At 38.5% G+C, this 13323-nt stretch overlaps 1 protein-coding gene across 4 annotated transcripts in view; it reads right to left on the reverse strand.

Moving 5' to 3' along the window:
• The window catches only part of LINGO2 (leucine rich repeat and Ig domain containing 2), a 515822-nt gene that overhangs the window by 162450 nt on the left and 340049 nt on the right, over positions 1-13323 (reverse strand). For 3 of the 4 annotated variants that reach the window (XM_071801808.1, XM_065861030.2, XM_071801807.1), the window contains one exon: positions 8163-8205. The gene's annotated coding sequence lies outside the window, so the exon portion shown is untranslated. Of the gene's footprint in view, positions 1-7337; positions 7425-8162; positions 8206-13323 lie in introns of those variants that run through there. The other variant, XM_071801809.1, reaches the window with a different exon arrangement.

Raw genomic sequence — 13323 nt, forward strand, 5'->3', positions numbered from 1 at the left:
TACCACCTGCTAAACATCAAGACCAGAAAGTGCGAAGTTCACGTTCCAGTAAATCTGCTTTTATTGAGTCAATGCAGCTCTGTTGTACTTAGTGAGTCATTGAAACTGTCAGGATTAATAAACAGATGTTTTTTCTTTTTTTTTTTTTTCTTTTTTGATTGCAGTTTTTCCTACATAGATCTTTAAGTCCTATTTTTTTTCATACAAATTTCAAATGGAATATCATATTCTGAACCAAAGAGAATCTTATCTGAGAAGGGTCATGGAAAGGATTCGATAAAATTATAGTTAGTTGTTCCATGAGAGCTTTGCTGAGTAGCATTTCTTACAGTATCTTTAATAGAAAATACAACCTGCAAATGGATGTAATGCAATCACGTGCTCTTCTTTTTACTAAGAAAAGGCAAGAAGACAAGTAAAGTAGTCAGGTGGCATATTTCAACACAGTTTTAATGCAGCCAGGGACATTTACAGTTTTGTATAGCACTCTGCTTCTGTATAGTTTTACGGTTCCTTGAGAAAATTTCTTGTCATTTCTAAGTAACTTTTAGTAATTCAAGCGAATACTCCTGTTACAATCTTTAAATGTATGTGGGCTTTTTTTTGTTTGTTGGTTTTCCCAGACTTCCAAAAGCAGTGTGTCTACCTCTTTCAGTAAAAGAAACGATTAATTTGCGTAAACTGAATTTACTTAATGAAGATATTTTCCTCCTCTTTGTCCTCTGTCACTGACATATTCAGGTCAATGCACAGATATCATGGGGAATACCAGATGGCATCCAGATGAGGGTAGTAAAACACTGGCACAGGTTACTCAGAGAGGTGGTAGACGCCTCACCCCTAAAAACATTCAAGGCCAGGCTGGATGTGGCTCTGAGCAACCTGTTCTAGCAAAACATGTCTCTGCTCATTGCAGGGGTATTGGACTAGATGACCTTTGGAGGTCCCTTCTAATCCAAACTAGTTATGATTCTATGATTCTATGATAATGGTCAGTTCATCCAGAAGTTACACAGATCTGGGCTTTTTTAAGGAGTCCCAACTTTTTATTTCAGTCCCTATTGAAATTTAAAGTGTGACTGAGCACCACTCCTGAACATCTCCAAAATTCTAGATGTTCCCTATTCTCCTCTGTGATAGGAATGTCTTCTCAAGTGTTGCTTATGTAATTGTTGTTGTTTGTTTGTTTGTTTGTGTGTTTTTAAAGGAAATCAGGAAAATGTATGAACGGATGTGAGTGCTAATGCATACATATGTACACAAGATAAAAATAACATGTTCTACCCAAATTCAGAAATGTCCTAAGTAAAATGACACTAGATTTCTCGTCTAATTTTGCAAAGCGTTTCACTACTGGGTTAACACAGAGTATGACTTCTCAACAAATCAAATTTGTTAGATTGGAACAACTGATCTAAAATGAGTGGGTCAAAAGAGAGACTACTATACAACCTCCACAAGTCATTGGCAGTTTGTGGAGAAGTTATACAAACAGAAGATATTTCTAAAAAAAAAAGGATAGGATTTCACTTAGCCAAGTTTTAAAGTGACAGTTAAGTGCATCTGAGGCAAGATGCACCACCATGAAAAACTAAGTTTTCAAGTGTACAAAATTTGTCATATCTTCCATGACTTCAAATGGGAGATCAAACATGTCCAGAGTTTTAGGAACGTAGCTGACCAAATGATCAGGAATCACAGTACTGATTTCTCATCATACACAAGGTCAGACAAATGTAGGAAATGTGAAAGGTTAATGGAATGTACTTTGAAAACTGACTGAATATCTTGCATTGAAATATTACTGGCTCTTGTTCACCCAATCTAGTGCATCTGGCTCAGTTATTGAAAGATTGATGATTCTCCATTATCAGATGCAGAACTTAATTTTAGCGAAACAGAGGAAAAACACATTAATATGTCTCTGAATAAATCTGCTACCAAACTCAATATATATAGGGTGTTTTTTCTTTGGTTGTGATTTCCCTAGTGACATCTCTGAAAGTTTCTCCTAGAAATGTCATATCATAGACACATAAAGGGGTCTACACAAAGAAGTAAAGCTCTTATTAATATCTTCCAGAAGGACAATGAAAAAGTTTTATTCAGTTATTGTCAGGGTGAAACATGGGCCAGTGCTTTAAAAACAGTGTACACTCACCTGCAGAAAGAGGCAAAGAATACGGAGCAGACTGTGTACAAGGCAATTGCGTGAAAGGTATTAAAAGAATTTAAGGATGAAAAGTCAAACATGTGGCAACTGGTGGCTTTGCATGTTCTCCTATAAATAGCACAGCTCTGAAGGCAGAGTAAAATAAAAAAGATATGTTGAAAGGAAAGCTGTGTTTGATAATCTCCCTAGTTTTTCTGGTTTTGGCTGGGATAGAGTTAATTTTCTTCATGGTAGCTAGTATGGGGCTATGTTCTGGATGTGTGCTGAAAACAAAGTTGATAATACAGGGATAGTAGTTATTGCTGAGCAATGCCTACACAGTGTCAAGGCCTTTTCTACTTCTCACACCACCCTGTCAACAAATAGGCTGAGGGTGCACAAGAAGATGGGAGGGGACACAGCCTGGACAGCTGCCCCAAATGACCAAAGGGATATTCCACACCATATCACATCATATTCAGCAATAAAAACCTGGGTGAAGAAGAAGGAATGGGGGACATTTGGAGTTATGGCCTTTTGTCTTCCAAGCAGCCACTACACGTGAGGGAGACCATCTTTCCTGGAGACGGCTGAACACCTGTCTGGCAATGGGAAGTAGTGAATGAATTCCTTGTTTTGCTTTTCTGCCATGTGCACCTTTTGTTTTGCCCATTAAACTGTCTTTATTTCAACACATGAGTTTTATCGCTTTTACTTTTCTGATTCTCTATCCCATCCCACTGGGAAGGGAGCGTGTGAGCAGCTGTGTGGTGCTTAATTGCTGGCTGGGGTTAAACCATGACATGTCAATTCTGTTTCATAGGTCAAATCCACTACAAAAATCACCAGAAAAAATTCAGCAAGGATTAAAGAGAAGGTGAGCTCTGTAGAGAAATCTCAAGTGTTGAGGAATGAATACTGAGCAACAAAGAGAAAAAATATGACAAGAATTTAACAAGATTTATATAACATAAATTTATATAAGACTCAACAAAAAAGTTGGGGAGTGGGAAAAACATGAACAAATTTTCTGTGATGTCATTCATCTATAATGTCTGGGTTTTCTAAAAAAAACAACTGGTCAATCATGAGAAACAAATTTGGTGCTGAAATCCTAGACACTGAAAATAAGTCAATACAATGACTACTCAACAAGGTATAATTTTCCAGAAAAGAAAAGGCCCAACACAGATAGTTCCCACTGCTTGCCAGTAATTTTTGTTGCATTATCTATGGCAGAGCTTTGGGTTAGGAAAGCTCATAGATGAGATTTAGGTTACTGTGAACAATAAAATCAAATCAGTTAGTTGATTATTTAGAAATTATTTTGCTTGTCATCTTCTGAAGAGTTCTTGTAGCAAGCCCATTAGTGTCCACTACCTGCTTTTTCCTCTGTGTTTTTTTTTTGGAAAAGGCTGTTTGATTTGCAAAGATCACCTCCTTCAAGCTCAGGGTTTTTTCATCATCACATGCAGAAGTCAAATAAAGGTGGTAGGAGGCCTCAATAGATGCACTCCTGACTAAAAGCAAACATAAAAAGGAAATACGCAGAAGGTAGAAGCAGGTACACTGTCAGAGAGAGCAGGAATACAGTTAGGACAGCCAAAGCCCATCTGGAGTTGAATTTGTTGACGGATGTCAACAAGAAAGGCTTCTACAAGTAGTTCAGCAGTAAATGGAAGACCAAGTAAAGGCTGGGCCTACCTCCAAATGGGACCATGGATCTCATGGAAAAGGACACAGAAAAGCATGACTTGGTGCCTTCTTTACCTCTTTCTTCATTGGCAAGAGGAGCCTTCAGGAATCCCAAACCCCTGAGACCAGAGGGAATGTCTGGAGCAATGAAGACTTACCCATGATGAAGGAGCATCATGTTTGAGAACATATAAAAATCTAGCCATATACCCTTCCAAACCCATAAAGCACAAGAAGTCTATTGGTAGTAGTCACCACAGATTTATGAAAGGGAAACTGTGCTTAACAACCTGATAGCATTTGATGATGAGATCATGAATGTGGTGGATAGAGAGCAGATGCTGTTAACTTTAGTAAGGTTTTAAAAATTATTTTGCTTTATATTCTTGAATACAAACTGATGAAGTATGAGTTAGATAAGTGCACACTGAGGTGGACTGAAAATTGTCTAAACTTCTGGTCTTAAAGTACTCTGATCAGGGACCTTAATTCTAGAAAGAGGGCTTTCACTAGTGGTTCACCTCAGGCTTGGATATTTGGGCCAACCCTGTTTAAGCCATTTGCGAAGACCTGGACATTGGGCAAGAGTGCACCTCCAGTAATTTGAAGATTATACAAAACAGAAATGAGTGGCCAATAATCATAGAATCATTACAGTTGGAAGAGACCCTCCAGATCAAGTCCAACCATTAGATTGTACAGATAGATCAAATGGATGTGCTGCCATTCAGAGGGGCCTCAACAGCCTGCAAGTAATGTGCCAACAGGAACCTCATGAAGTTCAACAACGGGAAATACAAAGCCCTGCACCTGGGGAGGAATGATGCTATGGTTAGGGCTGATTGACTGGAAACTAGCTCTGCAGAAAGAAAGATGAAGTTCCTGGGAGACAATCTGATTGTAAGTCAGCATGCTGCCCTTGCAGCCAAGAAAGGGGTTTGCATTAAGATGAGTGTTGCCTACAGGTTGAGGGAGCTGTTCCTTCCCCTCTGCTCAGATCTGATGAGACACACTTGGACTGCTGAACTTGGCTCTGCCTCTCCAGTACCAGAGCCATGGACAGAAAGAGCAACTCCAGCACAGAGACACAAAGATGAAGGGCTGGACTATCCCTCACATGAGGAGTGGATAGCAGAGCTGGGACTGTTCAGCTTGGAGAAAAAAACAAAATCGGCATGATCTTATCAATGTGTATAAATACATTTCAGGAGGGACTGAACAAGGTGGAGTTAAAATCTTTCCAGTGGTGCCAAGTGGCAAGGCAAGAGGCAACAATCACAAAGTGAAATACATGAAATTCTCTTTGAACATAACAAAAAAATTACTGTGACGCTGGTTGAGCAATGGACTAGGTTGCCCAGGAGACTGTGGACTCTTAATCCTTGGAGATATTAAAAACCTGACTGTACATGGCAATCAGCTCTAGATGATCGTGCCTTGAACAGGGGCACTGTACTAGACTATCTCTACAGATGCCCTGCCATCCTCAACCACTCTGTGATTCTGTGAAATCTTATAAAATGGTAGAAAGAATTTAAAAAATTATCAGTTTTTGCCTACTTCACATTACCTTGAGACAAATCAGTGTAATCTGCTTTATAATAGCATATTATTTTATATCAGCAGAAGAAAGCTTATTTTGTCTCTATTCTGCTAAGACAGTGTCTTAAGTGCAATATTGGTTGTGACTTTTGAAGTCACAGACATTCAGTAACACTGGCATTTTAAAAATGAATCTGCACAAGAAGAACATGACGCTATATTGAAACACCCCAGAACCCTATTTAAGTAGACAGGTTTAAAATTTAACATCAATTTCATTCTCTACTTGTTCATTTTTACCATTATTGCAGTCCAATTTTTAAAAGTGAACTGAGGTAATAACACTGGAGAGACAGTAAAGCCAAAGTCTGGAGAATACTTTTAAAAGCACAGTCCCATACAACAAATACCTAACTGCGTGCAACTTCATGGGAATCAGTGAAGTCAAACAAGTCAAGTGCTCACAACAGGTCTGCACCTTCTGTTGCATTTCCACCATTGTAAAAGCAAAATTCATAAATGAAGGGGTTACATTTTGCATTCTCTTTGTTCAGGTATGTGTGACCGAAGTAGAAACCAATTTTTACATATCCAGAGGCTTTGTGCTACTACTGGTGTGAGCTGTTTGCCTTTTCCCTGCTCCTGGCGAGCCTAGACCCTGTGGTGGTCTGAAATACTGCTCACGTTTTGGAATTACACTCCTCATTGCAGTAGTAGCTTTTTGCTAGTCTTGTTCTGCAACGTCATGACTATGCCTGGATCTCAAAGAACAAAGAAATAAGGAATGTGGGGAACTGCTTTTTGGCTGGTTCTGTATAATCTATGGGGATATACTAACTGCGCCCTCTGTTTTATCGTATTTTTTTCAGTAGTGATAATGGAAAAGAAGGACAGCATAAGAGGAGTTTCTTGCTGTACCACACCATATAGATGTATGAGACACTAACTGACCTAAGAGTTAACCACTTAAATCGAGAGCACAAGCAAAGAATGAGGAGAGGGTCAGTGGAAAGAAGAGGACATGGATGCAATCAAAATAATGCTAGTTCTGATGATTTGTTTTAAACATTGGTATTGGATTTTCAGTTCATTCAGTGCATTTGTGACAGATGTGATTACAGAGGTAGCAACAAAACAAAGAAGTGAAAAGGTGCTATAACAGAGAATGGGACCTTTCAGAAAAGAAAGTGGTGTGATGGTGCTGTCTAAATCTCTCCTGATAGTTTAGGGAGACTTTTTGAAGCTATGGGGTAGGATGAAATACAATTCAATCTTCTACTGGTACCTGTTTAGTGGTGATTACAGTATATGTGTGCTAACAGATCAGTTTCTAGCATCAAATGCAGAGGCTCCAGCCTACAAGTATCAACTGTTTTAGGGGCATCATTTCCATTTGCAGTCCTGGTTATTGGTTTGGAGGACTGATATCAGCAAATTGCTGCATAGCAGAATATGCAGCCTTGAGAGTAATACAGTTGCTCCTTCTCCATGACCTCTTTGACTTCTGTCCTCTCTGACCAGTCAACGAAACATGCTAATCAAAACCAAAATTACTTGAATAGTCACCTACTGAGAACTGAGCCCAAACCATTGAAATCATGTGTCTGGCAGTTATCAGAAGTTAATGTGAAGGTAAGTGCAGCATGCGAACTAGTTCGAATTAATTAAGTAGCAACATTGGGTACAAGAACTATTCTGACTATTACTGCAACATGAAAAGTGTTAAAACTGGCTGACTTGGTTGTTCCACTGATGTCAATTGGTCTGAACATGAGTAGCAACTCCAGTGGGTCACGAATGAGGCATATAGCCCATATGCGTGCAAATATTTTGCTTCATGTAACAGTTGTGACACATCCCAGTCCCATTGGAGCTACTGCATGTATAAAAGTTCTGAACATGGACACCTGTTATTTCTGGTGATGATGATGGGTCTACCAGAACATACCTGGGAACATGTCAATAAGGAAGGGAGGAGACCTCTGCCAATAAAACTAGCATGGGATGGGTAGGGCAGGGACTCTTCAAAAGTCTTTTCAGGCCTTGAAGAGTAGAAGTGTGTGAGGAAGAACACCTGAAGGATAATACAGCAATATAAGAAACGCCAAAGAGTTCACTGATTAATTCCCCAGTTGCATTCATGTGTGCTTTCTAACCCCTCTAGCCTCTTACTCACAGTGCACAAGAAGCCACAAACATGAATGAAGAACGCCAACAGCCATAAAATCAAACACTAACATTGGAGAGGGTATTTTTGATTTCAAAAGTTGCTGCATTTTTATTTGCTATCTAGTTCCTGAGTCTTTAAAATTCCATTGATTTATTTATTTTCCCAGTCTTGGATCTAGAGCTGAAGTTCTAAAATAATCAGATGCAGGTACTCGAGCTTTTATACACGTTCTGTCAAAACGAATGTTCAATAAAAAAAAGCTTAATAAAATCATTCAGAAGTTCCACTATGTTTTCCTTCATTTTTCAGATTTCTTGATTTAAGAGTGGAAGACATAAACAGAAAGAAACTTATCAACTCATGAATCAGTTAAGTCTGTTGCATCCATTTAAGAAGTGTGAAATATATGACCTATGATCAACCTGTGGTGATCAACCAAAATATCATCATATACATCCCAGCTTGTCTAAGTAGAAAAAGAATCCTAACATTTGTAAACATAAAAACATTCCATTTTTAACTTTCTTGCAACATAAAAGGAAACAGTAATACAAAACATTATCACAAAAATTTATTTAATTATAGAAAATATAAATAACATACCTTAACACTTAGTGGGTTCAACTCCTGCAGATGATCACTGCACCTTTGGAAACAAAATTCACCTGTTAAAACTTTTTCAACTAACTTAGTTTAGGATAAAAATTATTATTATCTGAAATGTTTTACTTAGCACAGTTTGCAAGCTTCTTTAGTACCAAGCAGCATGGTCCTTTCAGACGTAAAGCTACCTGCAAAAGATGAGTGTAATTTGTTCAGTCTCTCAATTCCTCTTTTGAGGTTTCTAAGAAAAAGATCCACTGCAACATACACTCCCCTCCACTCTAGCCTCCCAACCTGGATTTCAGTTCATGTTGTGTTACAAAACCTAGCAAGAAATCTTTCTAAAGCAAGTATTTTATGAAGAGGGAATCAACAATATTTTGTACTCCCTCTGCAGCACTGGTTTCTGTGGCAGCAGTTAACCAACAAACACTGCTCAAAAATAAATACCAATCTTATAGATGACAGAAAATAACATACCTAGCACCAACCTCTTACTCAGCTTTTTTGGAATGAAGTGGAATATAACGACTGGACTTCTTCTGGTTTACCAATACCAGTGTCAGCACATTGGACAAAACATTACAGACGGAGCACTGGGAACAGTTTTATTTTGCACAAGAACACCTCGATAAGTCTTTTCCCATTCTAACTTCTGTTATTTGCACATATTTTGTGAATGACATCATATTCTCTCATACTCTATTGTGGAAGAATCTCTGGAGCAGATCCTTGGCTCCTCTACATCTCAAATTATTTCAGAAAAGTAGTAGCAATTTATAATGTTTGAGGATCTCAACCCTTGAGTTCAACACACCAATGCCCTCTTGACAAACAGACAATTCTGGCATATTTTCTGAGATTAGGAAGAAGCTTACTCCTACGGTAGCCTATCCATGCTATCCTTTGTTACATGCTACACATATATTTATACATGTTTAGCTATATTTTTACATATATATACACAGACCTATAAATGTCTGAAAATCCAGCAAATGTTGTCAAACTACAAGAGTTGGAAACCCAGTTGTGTGTACAACCAGTGGAGCGAAGGTGAAGTCCAAATTTTATCAGCTCAGCATGGGTAATTTGTGACCAAAGAATGACCTGGCATGGAGGGCAAGAAGGGTTTGACCTGGCTGGGCACAGGAATGTCAGAGACAGAAGGACTAAGTGAGAGAAGTTTCTCTCAGTGATGAGAGAAGAAATGCCGCAGTGCTGTCTTGTAGCAATCCAGTGATCATGGACAGTGACTGGGGCCATCTGTAGGCAGCACAGCTGGGCTGGGGGATGGACTCAGTGCTGGGCTGACATGTCCTACACTGATGTTCAAAGGATTGGTGCTGGGGCAAGGGTACCTCAGGAATTGGCTCATGTCACACCTGTGCAGACTCCCTGTAGCAGTAGGACTCTGTCCAATGCATTGTGCATTAAAGCATTTATACTGAAGTACCAAGGTGCTTAATTCACCTGAAGGGATACCATAAAAATTCCCCAACAAGAGACTTGCAAGCTAATGGTTAAAAACATACAGATTAAGTCTGCAGAATTAACTGGACGATAAATATGACATTTCCACAGAGAGGATGGGTTCATGTCACCCACAGTTACAATGTAAAACTAATTTTTCTTTGATGCTGTAGCTCTTGGCAGTTTCAGGCAAACTGTGAATATTTATATAACCTTTTGGATTGAAATGCCTCATAGAAGAACAAAATATAATGTCTACTCATATAGATACATGGTATGTATCCTACTGTATATACCAGAAGGAAAATATTAATTTATTTTAACATAATCTATAGGTCCTGCTTTCTACACTGAAAACAATGAAGAATCATACAGTCTGAAAGCGTCAGCTGAGCCATCTATAAAAATAAATTTTCTTAACTGAAAACAATTAGAAATGTAATAATGAAGGCAGAGTTCTCACAATAGCTAAGGGATAATTACTGAACTTGTTTTGTGACTGATGAACAAAGACTTTGAAAGGAAATTTAATCACTGATTTCTTATCATATAGTTAGATGCCAAATGAGATGATATAATTACAGATGAGTGAATTCCTATCCTCATTTTATATACAATCATGTCTAGCATGCTGATTACAAAAGCAAGAAAAACAGAATCTTTGGTGTTTATTTCATGGAATAACAGTAAGTATTCACTTTTAGCATGCAAGGGTGGATAGAGTCTTTAAGCTATAGGAAGAATAAAATTATTTGGCCCCAGTCAACTCTTCTACATCCATGGGAAAATTTTGCAGGAAGTTAAAGCATGCACTGCCAGGAGCCTTTATCAGACATCAACTTCATCACAGCCACAGGAGGAATGCATTGCTGGCAGGATGTCCTATAGCAAGGTACAAAACCAGCAGATCCCCATCTGGTCACGTCACATCCCTTTTCATACTGTCCTGCTTTAAATGGCATTAGTTTCTTATTTTTATCTAACCATACAACAACCTCTATCACTTCACTTTTAGTGGCTTAGTCTCATTCTTCACTGACAGCTGCTTCTCATATTTTAAAGATCTGTGAAGTGATACTGTCATTTGTTATCTACACTTGGACATTTCCTGACATGAGGCTGAGAACAATGCCACTGAGATGCCATTACTAAATGGAACAAGAAAAATGCTATGTTCACCTATCTCCAGTCCACCTAAAAAGTTCTGTCTTTCACCAAGAAAAGCAACTATGCTTAGTCCATGGTATGCTATAGATGGATTTGTACTGAGTTAATTAATGCATTAATACAGAAAAGCCCAGGTTTGACTTAATGCAGGCAAATCTGTATTTAAAGCAAGGTAATGGAAAATGAGATCAGTGAATGTTATGTAACACTGAAAGAGTATCAATAATATTAGCAGACAATGGAGAAAAGTAGAGGTCATGAGAATGACAGTACATATTTTGAAATTCAGTCCTTTATCAGAATGTGGTATGCCATTGTGAACAATTATAGGAAAGGAACTTTTTGAGATTACGGAGATCAAAATTTTACTTAATTGCTCTGAGAGTGATTTTTTTTTCCAGTCAGAGCCACAGAAGAATAGAGTATCAAAAGGGGCGCACGGCAGTTTCTCTTGTCCTGCCCAGGCTCTGCACAGTGCTTGTGTGACTTTTAGCAAAGTCAGCCACCTCCGCTGCTCACCAGTGCACACATAGCAGTGCATTTCAGCAGCTTGACAGCAATGCTTTCAGTGAGGATAAAGGTCACATGTGCAGCATGAAGGCATGCCTTATAGACCACAAGCTTTTTCCTTGAGCTTTTCATAAAAAGTCCCCAGGAACTTGCAGTAAAGCTTGAAAGGGAAAGGATGCGTGTGTGTGAGGGAGCTGCCCTAGGCAGAAGATGCTTTTCTTCCATTCTGTTCTCAGTGTCACAGCCAAGATCTCATTGCTAGGATCAGACTTGGATGATGGTCTGCAGTGGAAACTGTTTCTGTTGGCATCTGTTTCCTTATGTTTTGGCTTTCAAATAAAAAAAAAATAAAGCTAATTTCTAGAACCTCACACAGTATTGCAGACATCAAAAGACCATAATGAATGACATCTGCTATAAAGTCTTTTTCATACTCGTCCTCAGTTAACCTAGTTTCGAGAATGTTTTTATCAGGGTAATTTAACTGTAACTAAAACCACATCATTGAACTAGGTTTTTTGAGCAGGAAAACAAATAAATCTCCATAAGCTACAGCATCCTGCATAACCTAAGGTGGGGTAAGTAAAGATAACAAGTCAGAAAATAAGAGTGTGGCCAAAAATGCCATTAAAAAAAGGTTATTTGAGGTGGCAAGTTAGAACAATTCCCTACTGACCTTTAATTTACACCTTCTGCTAACAACTCACAGTAGACCAGTTTAAACTGTTCAAAAGGAAGCCACTGCACCTTTCTTGTGCCCTTTAATATCACTCCAGACTCCACCCCATTTGGATTACTTGCTGGTCAGTGTGACTAGGAGGAGAAGTAATATCTGCTATTTATGTTGCAAGCAAAAAAATTTCTGTAGCCATCCCACTGTCCGCAAATGGAGATATTACCATTACTTACTGATTTACATCATCAGAGATTTAAGTTTTTCATCAGTAAAGCTCCCAGTTCCTAGGATATCTCTGCAATTCTGTCTCTACAACTGCTGTCAGAAACATCCTGTAGACTTACACCTGAGCTTGACTGGCACCAACACATATCTTGAGGTTGTAAAAACTACTAAATCTTCCTGTCATAAGACTTTATAGTATGTATCTCTTCATGCTATGTAAAAAATCCAGAACAAACAACTTGATGGATTCAGGTGCACCTAGCTTGAGAGTTATTAAAGCAGGATAAAGACAATGCCCTCCAGCAGTCAGTTACGAGAACAACTGTTTCAGCAGTGTGTATCAGCGTGCAGCAGGGCTAATGTTCCAGTCCTCCCTGCCAAAGTACACATGCAGCAATTATGCCAACAATAATTCTGCCACTCTCAGGTTTTCTGGAAACCTTAGCCACTAAAAACAGTTTAGAAAGAGCTAAGTTTCAGATTCTTTTCACAGTAAAGAGTGCGACTAACAGATGAAAGGATTATCAGCATCCTTCCTGTGTTCCTTTAGGGTTGGGTTCAAGCAGGTATTATTAGCAAAGCCATTAGCAAAGACTACCAGGGAATAAAGACACCGTACAACAATAATTTTTAAGGTTCATAGTTTGGTTTTGTTTGTGTTTTTTTTTGTTTGTTTGTTAGTTTTGGGGTTTTTGTGTGATTTTTTGTTGTTTTTTTTTTTTTTTTTTTTTTTTTCCATCCTACTTTAAAATGGAAACTAAATCTGTCTGAATATTCTTTTTTCAAAGCAGAGCTGAAGTCTGTATTGAGTACGAGCTGGAATTTTGCTTAGCTGGAATTGCATCTCTGTGTCAATCAACAGACTGATGGCTGGCTGACAGCCTCAGTGTAAATCATTTAAAGCAGTCTGACTCTACATAGTTTTGCTGACTCATTTAGATCAGTCTCTCCATCTCTTATCTCTCCAAATCACCAGAAGAGGGATGTGAATATGTATTACTCACATATCAGCAATTTTACTTCTCCTTTCTGGACCAGCTCAGTACAGTTGGATACATCCTAGTGTAACTGATGAAAGAAAAGGAATAACAATCTTAATAGCATTGTGCCTCA

This window comes from Patagioenas fasciata, chromosome Z (genome assembly GCF_037038585.1).
Source record: "Patagioenas fasciata isolate bPatFas1 chromosome Z, bPatFas1.hap1, whole genome shotgun sequence".
In the NCBI taxonomy this organism is placed as follows: Eukaryota; Metazoa; Chordata; class Aves; order Columbiformes; family Columbidae; genus Patagioenas; species Patagioenas fasciata.